We start from the raw sequence: 19110 nt of genomic DNA on the forward strand, positions 1-19110 counted from the left end.
TTATTCAACTTGATTTCTTGGCCCCTTTTGTTATGGCGTTCAGATGTAAGCTAAGGGAAAACGGGATAAGGCAGACTCATGTGTGGAATGCTCAGACCTTGAGTCCTTTGCACAAATATTTTTCTGTTTGCTAAAACAAAGCATGCTATTACATATTTTTGTAAAGCTTACTTCTCAGACATGAATTAGTACAAGGGAACGAAGAGAACATTCGTCTTCCACATCTCCAATGTTGTCTTTAATTAGTTGTGTTAGTGAATTAAAGGAGTGGATGAATGAGAGATGCCTATCTTTAAACACTGATAAAACAGAGATGTTAATTATTGGAGGGAATGACACTGATCACAACAGTATTTTGTCATTATTTAACGCAGTTGTGATCACCATTAATTTTACTGACCAGCCTGCAATCTAGGAGCTATCTTTGACTCTAGCATGTCCTTTAAAGTGCACATTACAAAGTTGTCGAAAACATGTTTCTTCCATCTTAAAAATGTTGGGAAATTAAGGCACTTTCTAAATAAACAGGATTCTGAGAAATAATTCATGCATTTATTTCTAGTAGGATTGACTACTAGATTAACCTCCAGTTAATCCAAATTGCTGCGGCAAGAATTATTACAAGAACAAGAAAATACGAACACATTACTTCAGTTCTTAAATCCTTACACTGGCTCCCAGTTAAGTTTATGGCAGATTTCAAAATCCTCCTTTTAACATATAAAGCCTTAAATGGCCAAGGTCCGGCTTACTTGTCTAAACTTATCATGACTTACAAACCAGAGTGCACATTAAGATCTCAAGATGCCGGTCTGCTTATAATTCCAAGAATTAATAAAATAACAGTGGTACGTCGAGCTTCAGATTTCAAGATACTATTCTCTTTGTCATTCAGGTTTGAAAATGCTATTCTCTTGTCATCCATTTAGCATATGCTACCAAATGTGAAATCTCTAAACCATTGTCTGGAGGCATACCAGTCAAAATGTTTAGTCATATTGTCAACATGAAAATATACTATGGACATGCAGTGCATCCGGAAAGTATTCACAGCGCATCATTTTTTCCACATTTTGTTATTCCAAAATGGATTAAATTAATTTTTTTCCTCAGAATTCTACACACAACACCCCATAATGACAACGTGAAAAAAGTTTACTTGAGGTTTTTGAAAATTAATTAAAAATAAAAAAACTGAGAAATCACATGTACATACAGTAAGTATTCACAGCCTTTGTTATGAAGCTCAAAATTGAGCTCAGGTGCATCCTGTTTCCCCTGATCATCCTTGAGATGTTTCTGCAGCTTAATTGGAGTCCACCTGTGGTAAATTCAGTTGATTGGACATGATTTGGAAAGGCACACACCTGTCTATATAAGGTCCCACAGTTGAAAGTTCATGTCAGAGCACAAACCAAGCATTAAGTCAAAGGAATTGTCTGTAGACCTCCGAGACAGAATTGTCTCAAGGCACAAATCTGGGGAAGGTTACAGAAACATTTCTGCTGCTTTGAAGGTCCCAATGAGCAGAGTGGCCTCTATCATCCGTAAGTGGATTAAATTCTAAACCACCAGGACTCTTACTAGAGCTGGCCGGCCATCTAAACTGAGCAATCGGGGGAGAAGGGCCTTAGTCAGGGAGGTGACCAAGAACCCAATTGTCACTCTGTCAGAGTCCAGAGGTCTTCTGTGGAGAAAGGAGAACCTTCCAGAAGGACAACCATCTCTGCAGCAATCCACTAATTAGGCCTGTATGGTAGAGTAGCCAGACAGAAGCCACTCCTTATTAAAAGGCACATGGCTGCCCGCCTGCAGTTTACCAAAAGGCACCTGAAGGACTCTCAGACCATGAGAAACAAGATTATCTGGTCTGATGAGACAAAGATTGAACTATTTGGTGTGAATGCCAGGCGTCACGTTTGGAGGAAACCAGGCACCACTCATCACCAAGCCAATACCATCCCTACAGTGAAGCATGGTGGTGGCAGCATCATGCTGTGGGAATGTTTTTCAGCGGCAGGAACTGGGAGACTAGTCAGGATAAAGGGAAAGATGACTGCAGCAATGTACAGAGACATCCTGGATGAAAACCTGCTCCAGAGCGCTCTTAACCTCAGACTGGGGCGACGGTTCATCTTTGAGCAGGACAACGACCCTAAGCACACAGCCAAGATATCAAAGGAGTGGCTTCAGGACAACTCTGTGAATGTCCTTGAGTGACCCAGCCAGAGCCCAGACTTGAATCCGTTTGAACATCTCTGGAGAGATCTTAAAATGGCTGTGCACTGATGCTTCCCATCCAACCTGATGGAGCTTGAGAGGTGCTGCAAAGAGGAATGGGCGAAACTGGCCAAGGATAGGTGTGCCAAGCTTGTGGCATCATATTCAAAAAGACTTGAGGCTGTAATTTCTGCCAAAGGTGCATCGACAAAGTATTGGGCAAAGGCTGTTAATACTTATGTACATGTGATTTCTTAGTTTTATAATTTTTAATAAATTTGCAAAAACCTCAAGTAAACTTTTTTCACATTGTCATTATGGGGTGTTGTGTGTAAAATTCTGAGGAAAAAATTCATTTAATCGATTTTGTAATAAGGCTGTAACATAACAAAATGTGGAAAAAGCAATATTTTGTGAATACTTTCCGGATGTAATGTTTTTTAAAGTTTAAAATTGTTGAGCTGTTGTTTACCATTTTTTTCAATCACTTTCTGAGTTGTGCTCAAATTGTACTCTGTAAACTGGCTTCATGCACACCCTGTTGCTTCGGAGGTCATGATCAATGGTGGAAAGCCTTACCCTGTTCATTCCTTCAAATTTTGTATTGTCTTCAATAACTTGTTTGCTGTATTTCTCACAGTTTAATGGTATTGTTTTGACAGACCATGTCAACTATAATGGCCTCTTGCAAAAAGTGAAAGTGCAGTTACAAAAATATTCATGCAGTACAATATAAACAGTAATGGACTTTTCTCCCAGTCTACTGAAGCAACTGTATACATTAGTACTGTGAAATTTCAAAGACAAAAAAACAGTTATACTGTACCTGTTCTCTTGTCTGAATCTGTGGATTATGGTGGAAACTGAGAATCTGCTGATATTGGGTTGTACTCTTTGTCCTGCTTCATTCATTGCCATTCCATGGACAAGAAAGTGGTCTATGACAGTAGCTCAAATTTATTATAGCTTGAAATTATTACTCTTTGTCTTCCTCAGCCCCCTCTGTTTCCTCCTTGCCCCCTCCTCTTCCACCTCGTACCCCACCTCTTGCACACATTCATCCTCTACATCTCTGATGGTTTCTGTCCATTGTTGATATAAACCCTCAACCCTCATGTTGTGTCACATCATTTGAAACAAGTGTTATCAATTTTGAGTCATAGTGTTTAATTTATGACAGTTGTGCTTTATTTCTGTTTACAATTTACCATTTTACCATTGTGCATCACAAGTGTAATGTAGTGCAAAATGTGTTTTATTGCATGAGAATGTGTTTAGAGTTTTGTAAAAAAAAAATCAATGAAATCTGCAAATTGTGTTTCACTAGGTTAAAATTGTTTATTGCATTGGGGAATGATTCACTAAATGAGTTCAGGCTTATGAGCTTTTAGTTCATAGAATGACCCCAGTAAAACCCCTAGTGTTTTAGCAATTCAGAAAAACTGTAAGAGGTTACACTAAATCAATAGTAATTATTGCTGGATTAATACAAAAAACAAAAATCACAGTGATTTAAAATACATCAAAAGTTCTAATGTTTGAGTACAACTCTCAATTTCATCTGACCCTTTTTTTAATCACATGAAATCATACTATACTTCTTCACTGCCAGTAGATCACTTAGCTAATTATAAACAAATGTTATTTGCCAATTTGTTCACCTAATTGTCAGCTTGCTATTTACTATAAAAGGAGCCAAGGTGTAGAACATTTGCACCTAAGATGTGTGTGGTAAGAGTAATGGAAAATCAAACCAAACCAAACCAAACCAAACCAAACCACACCACACCACACCCCACTTCACCGCACTGCACCACTAACTACAAGAAACAGAGTGCAGATACACTTACAAAGCAGGAAGAGGTAGAGGAGAGTGGTTGATAGGGGAGTGGGTGCAGGTAGGGGAATAAGAGTAAGAAGAGACAGAGGTTGCTCAAAACATCTCTCAAATGAATTGGGGGCAACTCCTGTAGATCACATGTTCAACCATGGTCTGTCCCTGAGAGAGGTTGAGCAAATTGTATAGCCTCATGTGTGCAGATCAACAGTTGCTTTGGACATTCACACATTTCAGAGGGAAAACAGCTATGCCACCTTTACTACTTCTGTGGGTTTGAATGTTCATGACAAAATGTTTTCCTTACATTTGTACACAGAAATGGAAATAAATGATGTACCATAACTTCTATTCTAAATTTACTACATTTCACCCATTTCTCACTTAGAACAGAAAGAAAAGCTGCAGCTGGAGGATGACATCAAATGGTTACAGAAGACCAAGTACTGTAAATGCAATTCTAGACTTGGCTGTCCATAACAACACCATATGCCTAAAAGCGATTCAACAGTGGATAATTCAGGATGATCATATTTTCAGAAACATCCAGATTTGCAGTTTGGCAACCCTTAACAGGGCACTGAGGATAAATTCTATTTGAATGAAGCAAGTTTATAGAGTGCCTTTTGAAAGAAATTCAGACAGAGTAAAAATGTAAGGTTTTGGTTTGTGCAGGTTTGCGTGCCTTCCTTATTTTATAATAGGAGTGTATTCTATTCTGTTTTAGAATGTTACATCACTACCTTAACCAATTACCTATCAACATTTTGCATTTTATTTACAGAGAATTATGGAACTTGATGGCTGCCCTAGAATATGCAGCTATGTATATATAGATGAAGCTGGATTCTATTGTGCAAAAAAGACATTGGTCAGCGTGCCATGGCCACTATCCCTGGACAGAAGGACAGAAATGTCACGGCATGTTCAGCTATAACAAGGCAGGGTATAGTATGTCATAATGCTGTTCTGGGTCCCTATAATACAGAACATGAACTTGCTTTTTAGACACAATCAGAGATGCACTCCTACACAGAGAAGCAGGAGAGGAAGAGGGACTAGACGTAGGACATATGCGGTCATATGGGACAAAGTACAATTCTACCGTTCATTACGTGCCCATGATTGGTTTGAATCCCAACCACCTTTTGAGGTACTTTTTCTTCCTACATAATCCCCCTTCAGAAATCCTGTTGAGGGGTTATTTTCTGCCTGGAGGTGGAAAGTGTTTGTTCACAGCCCATATGTACATGAAACACTTTTGCACGCCATGGAGGAAGCATGTGAGGACTGTCACATGCGTGTGCTTGGTGAGCAACCAAAAGGCTTAGGTTAGTGTAATTTACCTCTGAGATACGACAGGGTACTATCTAATAATGCCCTCTCTTCTCCTTTTCCCTCTGAAGAAAAGAAGACTGACACCTCTCCCACTGATGTCACTATTGGGGTCAGACCACATGGACCTTCCTCTTCCTCCCAGAATTCCACATAAGAGGAAACAATGCCATCTTGGACAGACCAAATGAGTCTGAATGAAGTCTACTCATTGCACTTTACCACACATTTCATTTTACGCCTTTTGCATACTGCAATATATGGGGTTTGCCTTCGGGTGCCCCAGACCCTTTATATTGTGTCTTTTGCCTTTTTACAGGACATAATAGCAGACTCATGTCATGGTTGGATCCAACATTACCAACAATTCCGTGCCTTGCAAGGGAAAATATCAGCTGTGATGTAGATGAATTTCTCTGGCCTGACAGCGATCACAGAATGGACCAATAAACACTACAATGTACAGCAATGTATTGTCTGAATTTTGTATTTTTCTACTGACTGTGGAAAAGGTTTATGGTTTGCTTTCAATATGAATGTGCATCTACCTATATCCTTCTTCTAGACTACATATTTTACAGTATTACAGTGTCACACACGTGTGTATGGGAGACAGTTGGTGGACTCAAATGGTGTTATTTCTCATTTGGACCAAGGGTTTGTCCTGTCATCTGATCCTTTCTCCTTTTGTCCCTCTGCAGACCAGTCGAAGAACATGACTCCCAATGATGTCACCACCAGCCCAACCTTTGATGATGCCACTTTCGTCTCTTTCTGATGATGTCATATCCATTCCAGAACCCACCTACAGAAGACATAATTTCCTGTTCTGGCCACCCTGATCCATCCTCTTCCTATTTCAGCCATATATTTAATCCAGTCTCAGCCTTTTAGTTCAGTTCTATTTTGAACTCTGTTCTGTAAAGACATGTTTGATTTCTGATTTACATTTTTTCAGTATACGGAGTGGCCATCCCCAAACTTTTTATGCCTTCTGCCTTTCTCTTTTCATGACAGTTATTTCATATGATACTGCATAACATTTGCTTAAGTATGTCTTCAAAATGGAAATACATTCCAGTTTTGGAATGAGTGAACCATTTCACTACTCATTGTTACTGTGCTTGCACATTTTTGAGCAAACTCCACAAATATTATAAAGGTATTAAGAGAAACGTAAGCACTACTTAAATTTGCATTGAAGATGAAAGGTTTTGTAGCATGGGCATTGTGTGTTCTGATTGCTGTGTGAAGTGTTTTGAAAACGTTAATTTGTTCTGAGAAATATTTTCAATAGGTTGAGAAAAACTCTAATGATGTATTTATAAATGTTTACAATATAATAGCTTTAATTGAGAAAAGCAAAACAAAAAACATGTAACTATGCATTGGAAAACAGACAAAGAAAAATATGCAATCAAACTTAGGGCACAGCACCAATCAGAGTAAACGTATAGTAAATTTACACTACATATACTGTATATGAATATATGTGTATACCTAAATAAATTAAAAATCACTAAAAAGTGCAAAAAAATCCCTCAAGTGTCATCCAGTCTCACATCTCTGTTAGGCCACATCATTGTGTCTACATCGCACCTGATGTCTTCCCTTATGAGACACAGGGAAAAATCTTTTGGCATGCCACACGCAGTCCTGACAAGCCATAGGGGAGATGTCCTTACATCCAACATCCATTGCCTCGAGTAATAACATATAATGGTGCTGGTGATCATACACCTTCTATTCCCAGCAGAGGTGAATTACTCAATTGAGTTGAAGAATAGTGAGTAAGGTGGCTGGAATGCCATTATCAGGTGCTGGTCGGTTTTAAATCAAATGTTTGGAGTAGTGAAAACTTACATAGTCTCAAACTGACACCTGACATGGCAAATTGGCCTTCACTATTCTCCTTTCATTGTCTGGAATTTGTGCATTATAGAGCCCATCCAAGAAGTGAAGGAGCCTGGCTGTGTCACTAGGCCCAATGGCTACTGCATTGTGAATTTCTAATTGAAGGGTAATTTTAGTACTACCACTGGAATGGAACTGGCCTTACTTTTTCATACCTATCAGAAGAATGTTCAAAATAGTTTGATTGAAATCATTAATGCAAAGTAGAACAGTATCAATGTGACTGAGAAGTCTGTAAATTGACTGAGAAAAGTACTATCTGTTTTCATGAGTTGTCAGAAGAGAAATGCATCAACACAATGACAAAATGTCTTTAGTTGTGCTATACATGTAGATACAATGACAATTTTTACAAACAATGAGAAATGCTAATATGTGCAGGGAAATGTGGTACATTTCACAACTGCATTATAAGTGAGAAAAATTATGTTTCTGATGTGTAAATTGCATCAAAGCAATCAAGAAAAACTATAAACATTCTTGTTCTTTCAGAGTTGTTTCTGAAATTTCAGTAATACTCACATGGAATACTCACAAAATAAGAACAAAGCACAACAAATTACCAAACTTGTTATGGATGGAGGGGATGTGAAGTAAATAGAGATTAATAGCACCACCATAAATAATGTATTTTGGGATGACCCAAACCAACCAGAAAATATGGAGTCTATAATGACACATTATGATATTATGGGAAATCACCCTGACATTAGCCCATCTAACTACAGATGCTTCATTTAAAACCAGCAGGATGAACAAGTATTACAAAACAATATTGCAAGAACAAATAACTTACGAGAGAAATATTTGATCTGTAGGAAATTTACTCTACATTTTGCATATGCCTAATGTATACATTTTACGTTGGTATTGTATCAATCCTTTTGAACCACTGCTTAAAGTACCAAATAAAATATTAATGTTACACAAATTGAATAACTAACTCACAAATGTTTGTGAACAACATATTGTATAGTTAGGGTAAGCAATATATTAGTTAAAAGGTAAAAGGAATGCTAGTTTGGTGTTTGGAAATACATTTTAGAAATTCCACTTGGCATAGAGCCCTTAATTTGATCATGGAACTCAATCTGGGCCTTTGCTGAAAAACGGGGGAATTGCATCGCCGTCTGTCAAAAAACCAAAAGGGGAGTTCAACTTCCTTTTCTAAAAATTTGAAAAAAAACACACACACACACAAATATATTTTGGATCTAAATTGAAGCAGATATTTGTTTTGTTAATCTCTCCCATCCTCCCAGTAGATATTTTCCTTAGAAAGGTGCTAGTACCACCTGCCTCTCCATACTTGACAAGTATTTCAGGACTTTCGTCTTATTTTTTCCAGCCTTCTAAATTCAATTTCAATAAAATGTCAGGCTATAATTGATATTTCTGACCAACAACACCAGATGTTAAAGAAAATAATTGACTAGTAAAACTATTTTAATCACATAGTATATCCATTAATACACATGTAGATTTCCTGCTACAGTCTGAAAGTGTATCATTACAGTAACAACTCTAAGTCATTCTCTTTTTTTACTTTTGTCACGCATTTTATTTTACTTCACTTATGTCAATACACATGACTACAAAATACTCTTCAAGTTGTTTTTTTCTGTAGGCTTGACTTCCAGAAAACTTAAATTAGGTTTACACAGCGAGCAAATAAAACTGACCTTGAATGCACATCAAAAAAAAATTCCCAGTTGAAGATTGTTTTTTCTTCCATGTCACGTTTATCACTTCCTTCTGAGCTACAACATATTTGAAAAAGGTCTTGGAAAGCACCTCAAATCATAGGTTCTTGCATTTTGACAAATGCAGAAATGCCATCCAGTGCCTCTCCACAGTATCCCACAAACAGTTTTAAGGTTGGGAGCAGTCACTGATTACAGCACATTGCTGCACCCACCACACAATAAACTACCCAGATAGGGACCCGAGTGCAACCATGCAACGGGTGCTGATCAAATAATCCTGGCTGTTCTGAAATAAAGGAGATACAAGCCAAATCACATTTAAATGCTACATTAGCATTTTGTTTTTGAACTTGAGTACATTTATTTCAGCATTACACTTTAGTCATGCTGAAATGTGTGCAGCATAATTGTTTGTTTTTATCACCACATGCAAAATTTGTTTATTACACCACCTGTGGTAAATGTAGTGTCTCACTACTTGTCAATAGATTTTTGGCATATCAGCAAGTTGAGCAGTGAAAATGCTTGGGACCCCAAATTCTGCAATACAGTCTCCCAGTGTTGTCTTCAGATTAACAACATCTTTGTGTGTCATACACCTCAAAATCTAAACATTAAAAAGGCATTGTGTGTGTAAAATCATCCCAATGCACAGCACTTTATCCTTAAAATATATACAGCACCATGGGACAATACCATTTGGATTTTCTCTTAAGCCTCCACAACTGGCAAGTAGTCACTGTCAAAATGCTTCAAATGTATTGGCTGCCCAGACATCATTTAAACCAAATCTAGATTCAAGGCTTTAAAGTCTGGTCCACCATGAATTATGGACCACACTCTTGTATGCTATATAGCACTTTCTCTGGTCCAAAGCTTCTTGGTCATATGCAAAAAAAGTTGTCCTTGTTTAGCTTCAAAGAGCCCCAGTGATGTCTGGACTTCAATCAATAATAGCCTAATATCCATCCGTCCGTCCATCATCCAACCCGCTATATCCTGACTACAGAGTCACAGGGTCTGCTGGAACCAATCCCAGCCAACACAGGGAATGACTTCAAATGACAACAAATACATGTGATCCATCCATTGAAAGACTGCTATACATAAATTACTTACCTCCTCCTCGAGCCGCCACCTTATTGTGGTGGAGGGGTTTGCGTGTCCCAATGATCCTAGGAGCTCTGTTGTCAGGGGCGTTATGACCCTGGCAGGGCCTCCCAAAGCAAACTGGTCCTAGGTGAGGGATGAGACAAAGAGTGGTTTAGAAAACCTCCTATGACAAAGAAAAACTTTGGATGGCATTTTCCCTCGCCTGATAATCAGGGCACCCCTCTGGAGCCAAGGCTGGAAGTGGGGCTCGATGGCGAGCGCCTGGTGGCTGGCCCTGCACCCATGGGGCTTGGCCAGGCACAGTCCAAAGAGGCAATGTGGGTCCCACTTCCCATGTGCTCACCACCTGTAGGAGGGGCCAAGGAGGTTGGTTGCAGTGTGAGTTGGATGGAGGCCAGAGGCGGGTACCTTGGCAGTCCAATCCTCAGCTACAGAAGCTTGGTCTTGGGACATGGAATGTCACCTCTCTGAAGGAGAAGGAGCCTGAGCTAGTACGTGAACTTGAGAGGTTTCCGGATAGATATAGTCGGGCTCACCTCGACACACAGTGTAGACTCTGTAACCAATCTCATTGGAGAGGGGCTGGACTCTCTACCACTCTGGAGTTGCCCCCAGTGAGAAGCATCAAGCAGGTGTGGGCATACTTATTGCCCCCCAACTTGGAGTCTGTTCATTGGGGTTCACCCCAGTAGATGAGAGGGTAGTCTCTTTCTGTCTTCATCTTAACTGTTGTTTGCACGTATGCGCCGAACAGCAGTCTGGAATACCCACCTTTTTGGAGTCCCTAGAGGGGGTGCTAGAGGGCACACCTGCTGGGAGACTTCAATTTCTCACATGGGCAATGACAGTGAGACCTGGAAGGGCGTGATTGGAAGGAATGGCCCTCCCAATCTGAACCCGAGTGGTGTTTTGTTATTGGACTTCCAAATCACAGATTGTCCATAGCGAACACCATTTTCAGGCATAGGGGTGTCTATATGTGCACCTGGCACCAGGACACCCTAGGCCTGAGTTTGATGATTGACTTTTTGGTCATGTCATCGGACTTGCATCCACATGTCTTGGACACTTGGGCGAAGAAAGGGGCAGAGCTGTCAACTGATCACCACCTGGTGGTGAGTTGACTTTGATGGAGGGGGAGGATGCCGGTCAAGGCCTGGTAGGCCCAAACGTATTGTGAGGGTCTGCTGGGAATGTCTGGTAGAGTCCCCTGTCAGAAGCAGCTTCAACTTCCACCCCTGGCAGAATTTTAACTACGTCCAAAGGGAGGTGGGGGACATTGTGTCCGAATGGGCAATGTTCCGTGCCTCTATTGTTGAGGCGGCTGACCGGAGCTGTGGCTGGAAGGTGGTTGGTGCCTGTTGTGGTGGCAATCCCCGAACCCGTTGGTGGACACCGGCAGTGAGGGATGCCGTCAAGCTGAAGAAGGAGTCCTACAGGACCTTTTTGTCCTGTGTGACTCCGAAGGCAGCTAATAGGTACTGGCAGGCCAAGCGAAATGCGGCTTTGGTGGTTGCTGAAGCAAAAACATCATGGGAGGAGTCTGGGGAGGCCATGGAGAATGACTTCCGGACAGCTTCGAGGAGATTCTGGTCCACCATCCTGTGTCTCAGGAGGGGGAAGCAGTGCAGTGTTAACACTGTATATGGTGGGAATGGTGCGCTGCTGACCTCGACTAGGGACATTTTGAGTTGGTGGGTGGAGTACTTAGAAGACTTCCTCAATCCCACTAACATGCCTTCCAATGAGGAAGCAGAGCCTGGGGACTCACAGGTGGGCTCTCCCATCTCTGGGACTGAGGTCACCGAGGTGTTCAAAAAACTCCTTGGTGACAGGGCCCCAGGGGTGGATGAGATACGCCTGGAGTTCCTCAAGGCTTTGGATGTTGTAGCACTGTCCTGGTTGACACGCCTCTGCAACATCGCATGGACATCGGGGACAGTGCCTCTGGATTGGTAGACCAGGGTGGTGGTCCTCCTCTTTAACAAGGAGGACCAGAGGGTGTGTTCCAACCACAAAGGGATCACACCTCAGCCTCTCTGGAAAAGTCTATTCGGAGGTCCTGGAGAGGAGGGTCCGTCAGATAGTCGAACCTCAGATTCAGGAGGAACATTGTGGTTTTCATCCTAGTTGTGGTACAGTGGACCAGCTCTACACCTTGGCAGGGTCCTGGAGGGTGCATGGGAGTTTGCCCAACCAGTCTAAATGTGTTTTGTGGACTTGGAAAAGGTGTTCGACCATGTCCCTCAGGGAATCCTCTGGGGGGTGCTCCGGGAGTATAGGGTACCGGACCTCCAATGAGAGTTGGACTTTGCCAGGGCTGCCCTTTGTCTCTGATTCTGTTCATAACTTTTATGGGCAGAAATTCTAGGCGGACCCAGGGTATTGAGGGCATCCGGTTTGGTGAACTCAGGATTGGGTCATTGATTTTTTCAGATGCTGTTGTCCTGTTTGTTTCATCAGGCCGTGATCTTCAGCTCTCCCTGGATCGGTTTGCAGCTGAGTGTGAAGTGGCTGGGATGGGAATTAGCACCTCCAAATCTGAGACCATGGTCCTCAGCCGGAAAAGGGTGGATTGCCCTCTTAGGGTTGGGAGCGAGATCCTGCCCCAAGTGGAGGAGTTTAATATCTCGGGGGCTTGTTCACAAGTGAGGGAAGAATGGAGCAGGGGATCGACAGGCAGATCGTTGTGGCATCCACAGTGATGCGGCCTTTGCATCGGTCTGTCGTGGTGAAAAAGGATCTACGTTCCTACCCTCACCTATGGTCATGAGCTGTGGGTAGTGACCAAAAGAACGAGATAGTGAATACAAGCGGCTGAAATGAGTTTCCTCAGCAGGGTGTCTGGGCTTTCTCTTAAAGATAGGGTGAGAAGCTCAGACATCCGGGACGAGCTCAGAGCAGAGCCACTGCTCATCTGCATCGAGAAGAGTCGGATGAGGTGGCTCAAGCATCTGATCATGTTGCCTCCTGGACGCCTCCCTAGTGAGGTGTTCCAGGCATGTCTAACCAGGAGGAGGCCCTGGGGAAGACTGGTCCAGAGGATTCCCCTGAAAGAGCTAGTAGAAAAGGCAAGGGAGAGGGAAGTCTGGGCATCTCTGATCATGCTGCTGCCCCCGTGACCCGATCTCGGATAAGCGGAAGAATATGCAGAGTGAAGGCAGAACCTTTGTGTTTTTCCAAGCTGATTCTGGGGTTCATCAGGATTGTGTTCTTGTTCCTACTCAATTCAGTGTTTGCATGGACTGGGTGTTGGGTAAGGTGTGGGGGGTGTGGGGTCCAGCGGCTGTGGGGCATCTGTTGGCGAAGACAAATTCACGGATCTTGACTTTGCCGACAATGCAGTTATCTTTGCAGAGTTAATGGAGGTTCTGATTGGGGCTCTCGAGAGACTGAGTGAGGAGTCTGTGTGTCTGGGCTTGCGAGTGTCCTGGATAAAAACAAAGATCCTGGCCTTTAATTACCTCTTAGGCACAGCCATTAGCAGTGAGTCTGTCTGTGGAAGGAGTGTCATCCTTGTCAAGAGGTTTACTTACCTCGGCATTGACATTCATGTCTTTGGTGACTCTTCCTATGAAGTCAGTAGATGGATTGGGAGAGCAAGGGGGGTCATGAGGTTGCTGGAAAGGGGTGTTTGGTGCTCCTGATATTTATGCAAAAGGACAAAGGTCCAAATCTTTTGAGTCCCGGTGCTTCCTGTCTTGCTATGTGGTTGCTAGACATGGACGCTATCCAGTGACCTGAGATGAAGACTGGGCTCCTTTGGTACTGTCTCTCCAGAGAGTCCTTGGGTACCTCTGGTTTCACTTTGTGTCGAATAAGAGTTTGCTCATGGAGTCCCAGATGAGGTACGTTACCTGCATTGTGAATTAGCGTCAGTTACTGGCTCGCAAGATCCTCATTGTTGAGGACCCAAGTGGCTGGACATGGATCAAGGGGACAGCCACATAAAACCTGGCTGCAGCAGATAGAGGGTCATTTCCAGAGGGTGGGACTGGACCGCTGTCTACCTGGGAGTCTGCCAACCAGGATCCCAAGCTGTTTTGTTGTGTGGTGGGTGCAGCAATGCGTTGTATCAGTGTATGCTCCCCAACCTGACCTGACCTGACCTGACATACATTCCCAAACCCTCTTAATCCTATTCAAGGATGTAGGGACCTGAGTCTGTCTAAGCAGCACTGGGTGAAAGGTGGGAAACAATCCCAGGACAGGGAGCTGGTACATTTAGGACACACATATAGTAAAGTGAGAGTTGCCAATTCAGCTATCTTGTCTTTAGGGATGTGGGATAGAAGATCACATAGTAATAATACACACTGTCCACATGGACAATAACTGGGTACAAGTCTAAAGCCTAGGCTGTTGAATTTTAGAAGAAGCATTGCTATCCACTGCACTTCCATGCCAGCAAAAATAAAAGTGGGATAAAATTTAATTTTACCTGGTTTGGCAAAGGAATGGTTTAATGTGAAACAACATATAATTTGCTGTTGTCCCACTTTCTTTATAAAGTCCATGACAAAAGTTACAACAAGTTTTATGAGCTTTCTGCTTTTGTCAGCACAGGCCATGCTAAAACCAATTAAATGCAAAATGGTTTATGGGTAGCAGTGATATATAAACTGGTTCAGTTCCCCAAGATTTTATCCAAGGTCAGTTTCTGAATATTGTTTAATTATTTCTTCATTTGTATTTTGTAGCTCATGAAGTGATAATTCCTGAAATATTGATATCACATCATTAAAAAAAACGTATTTCCGGCGCCGCATCCGAGTGGCAGCCTTTCCAGCAGCTCCGTATATGACTTTATCTTTTTACCTTTCCAGCAGCTCCGTATATGACTTTATCTTTTTTACCTTTTTATCTCTATTTTTCTCTATTTCACTGATCACTTCTACCACTTTCTTTTATGTGGAATTGCTCCCAGGACACTTTTACTATTTTACTACTTGACATGGATTTTACACTCCGAGAATCGCCTATTCAAGTAGTCAGCTTAAAGCACTGAGAAGAAATGCTTATGCCGGTGTGGTTCCTTATTTACCTGACGAGGTAAGAAGACGATATTTTGGGGCAGCCGAGCGGCAAAAGATAAAAGATAAGATTAAATCGAGACAACTTGAGAGAAAATGGCATTATAAACCGTCGGTGCCTTCTGTGATCCTGGGAAATGTGAACTCACTACCAAATAAGATCGATTTAACTGGCTGTGCTGGTGAAAATGTCAGAACCTACAGAGAATGCAGCTTGCTGTGTTTTAGTGAAACATGGCTAACGACTACCATCCCAGATGCTAACGTGGAGCTACCCGGGTTTAGCACAGTTAGAGCGGACAGAGACGCAAGTACCTGTGGAAAGAAGAAAGGAGGAGGACTCGCTCTCTATGTCAATACAAAGTGGTGCAACTCTGGACATGTAAACGTTTAAAATCTCCTATTGCTGCAGGGACATGAACTGTTGGCCGTAAGTCTGCGCCCCTATTACTTGCCCAGAGAGTTTGGACACGTGATTGCTGTTATTGTTTACATCCCCTCAAGCGAACACGGAGATGGCGAGTGACATCATCCATTCCGCAGTTGCTAAGTTACAAACGCAGCACCCTGAGGCACTTGTGCTAATCGCTGGAGACTTTAACCATGTAACGCTGGACAAAACATTACCTGCCTTCTCCCAGTATGTGGATTGTAACACTCGGGGAAACAGGACTATCGACCTACTGTATGCAAACGTTAAAGAGCATACAGCGCCACCCCCTGCCTGCGCTTGGGAAAGCAGATCATAACCTGGTTCTGCTTCAGCCTCAATACAAACCAAGAGTGAGGGCACTACCTACAACTACACGCTCATTCAGGAAGTGGTCCCCTGAGGCAGAGCAGGCTCTGAGAGACTGCTTTGGAACTACAGACTGGGATATATTGCTTGGGTCACATAGTGAGAACATTGAAGAGGCTGTTGAATGCACAACTGATTACATCAACTTCTGTATGGACATTGTAGTTCCAGTAAGAACAGTACGCTGCTATGCTAACAACAAGCCATGGGTTACAAGTGACATCAAGGGCCTTTTGAACCAGAAGAAAAGGGCTTTTAAAGGTGGTGATCAGCATGAGCTTAAGCGTGTGCAGAAGGAACTCCGAGTCCAGCTCAGGGCGGTGAAAGAGCAGTACAGGAGAAAGCTGGAGCAGAAGTTGCAGAACAACAGCATGAAGGAAGTGTGGGATGGGATGAAGATTATCACTGGCTGCAGCTCAAGCGGGTGCCGCCATCGAGACAGACGTGGAGAGAGCAAACCAAATGAACAACTTCTTTAATAGGTTTGATCACTAACCCACTCTCACCTCGAGTACTGCATCCTCCAACCATCCTTCTGCTGATACCAGCATAGGTGAGACATCCCCACCCACAATTACAGCAGCCCAGGTGAGCAGAGAGCTGAAAAGACTTGTGCCAGCAAAGCAGCGGGTCCAGATGGTGTATCGCCACGACTGCTGAAGGCCTGTGCGTTGGAACTGGGGAGTCCTCTACAGCGCATCTTCAACCTGAGCCTGGAACAGGGAGAGTCCCAAGGCTTTGGAAAACATCTTGTATCACCCCTGTCCCAAAGGTATCACGTCCTAGTGAGCTGAATGACTGTTGCTCTGACGTCACATCTGATGAAGACCATGGAGCGGCTGCTGCTTCACCACCTGAGGCCACAGGTCCGCCACGCCTCGACCCTCTGCAGTTCGCATACCAGGAGAAGGTGGGAGCGGAGGATGCCATCATCTATATGCTACACCGATCCCTCTCCCACCTGGACAGAGGCAGTGGTGCTGTAAGAATTATGTTTTGGACTTCTCTAGCACCTTCAACACCATCCAACCTCTGCTCCTTAGAGACAAGCTGACTGAGTAGACTCACACCTGGTGGCATGGATTGTGGACTATCTTACAGACAGACCTCAATATGTGCGTCTTGGGAACTGCAGGTCTGACATTGTGTGCAGCAATACAGGGGCGCCGCAGGGGACTGTACTTTCTCCGGTCCTGTTCAATCTATATACATCAGACTTCCAATATGACTGGAGTCCTGCCACGTGCAAAAGTTTGCTGATGACACTGCTATTGTGGGCTGCATCAGGTGTGGGCAGGAGGAGGAGTACAGAAAGTTAATCAAAGACTTTGTTAAATGGTGCGACTCAAACCACTTACACCTTAACACCAGCAAGACCAAGGAGCTGGTGGTGGATTTTAGGAGGCCTAGGCCCCTCATGGACCCTGTGATCATCAGAGGTGACTGTGTGCAGAGGGTGCAGACCTATAAATATCTGGGAGTGCAGCTGGATGACAAATTGGACTGGACTGCCAATACTGATGCTCTATGTAAGAAAGGTCAGAGCAGACTATACTTTCTGAGAAGGTTGGCATCCTTCAACATCTGCAGTAAGATGCTGCAGATGTTCTACCAGACGGTTGTGGCGAGGGCCCTCTTCTACGTGGTGTGCTGGGGTGGCAGCATAAAGATGAAAGACGCCTCACGCCTGGACAAACTTGTTAAGAAGGCAGGCTGTATTGTAGGAGTAAAATTGGACAGTTTAACATCTGTGGCAGAGCGATGGGCATTAAGCAAACTCCTGTCAATCATGAATAATCCACTGCATTCACTGAACAGTGTCATCTCCAGGCAGAGGAGTAGCTTCAGTGACAGACTTTTATCACTGTCTTGCTCCACTGACAGACTGAAGAGATCGTTCCTCCCCCACACTATGCGACTCTTCAATTCCACCCGGGGGAGTAAATGCTAACATTAATTTTATTTTTATTTTTTTCATTTTTTTCATTTCTATTACTATTTAATTTAATATTGTTTCTTTGTGTCAGTGTACTGCTGCTGGATTGTGTGAATTTCCCCTTGGGATTAATAAGTATCTATCTATCTATCTATCTATCTATCTATCTAAAAACTATGTGTTAAAATGCTTGGGAATTTATAGGATATGTGCATAACTTACAATTTCTGAATCAAAATATTAATTCATATGATATAAAAATTGTAATCATTCTCCAATACACAGAACAAAGAGCAGGATACTGATAATTCACAATTCAAACCTTGTATTATGGAAGTTTAGTTTCCAACGTGTGACTCTGTTATTTCTTACTCTGATTTGTTAATGTAGGATCATGTGACACTGCAATTAATTATGGTGTCCTATTTACTATGAATTAGCTCTAATGAGTCTCAATGGCATTAAGTAAACTAAAAACCAGGCAGATAAAAAAAGAATGCAACTGAAAAGCTGTGTACACATTTGATTGAACTGTGTACAGGACTCTGCTAAACATATCAATATATTTTTTTTGTGTAATCAGACTTTTGGTTATTTCATCCATCCATTTTCTAACCCAGTCATCATTATTAGACTTAGATGAATTGTATTAGAATTCTGGCAGTAAAGGACACAAAGCAGATTTTTTTCCTTTTTAAAATCATTAAAATATATATTCACTAAGTGAAGAGTCAGATTGCTCATTTATCCTAAATACTGGTGAGCAACCAGAATAATATATTTAAAGAACTGATCAAGATAATAAGCACAATAAAGTTTAAATAACATTATAATTGCTACCTTGGCCTATTATATTTGAGAGGACAGAAAAAAAAAATATGCATACATATCACAGAAACAAGGCACTTCAATACTGCAACCATTCTCACCTGACAAAAACAAGTCCAAGTAAATACAAAAATCCAACTTGTTCTAACTTAAGTTACATATCTAATCAACTAAAAGCTTTTCCTTGTGTTTCCTGTTTTAGAAGTCAATTGTATTTCTCAATTAAATTATCTCCCACATTTGACATCATTCAGATTTAAAGAAAATCACTTTAACACATCACCATAATATGATTTTAATCACGAACACATACACATGCAGGCCGTTTCGCATGGTGAGCATTTCAAGTCTGCCTGTGACAGGATTGTTTACTCATCCCTCTGCAGTGG

Source organism: Polypterus senegalus, chromosome 6, assembly GCF_016835505.1.
Source record: "Polypterus senegalus isolate Bchr_013 chromosome 6, ASM1683550v1, whole genome shotgun sequence".
NCBI lineage: Eukaryota > Metazoa > Chordata > Cladistia > Polypteriformes > Polypteridae > Polypterus > Polypterus senegalus.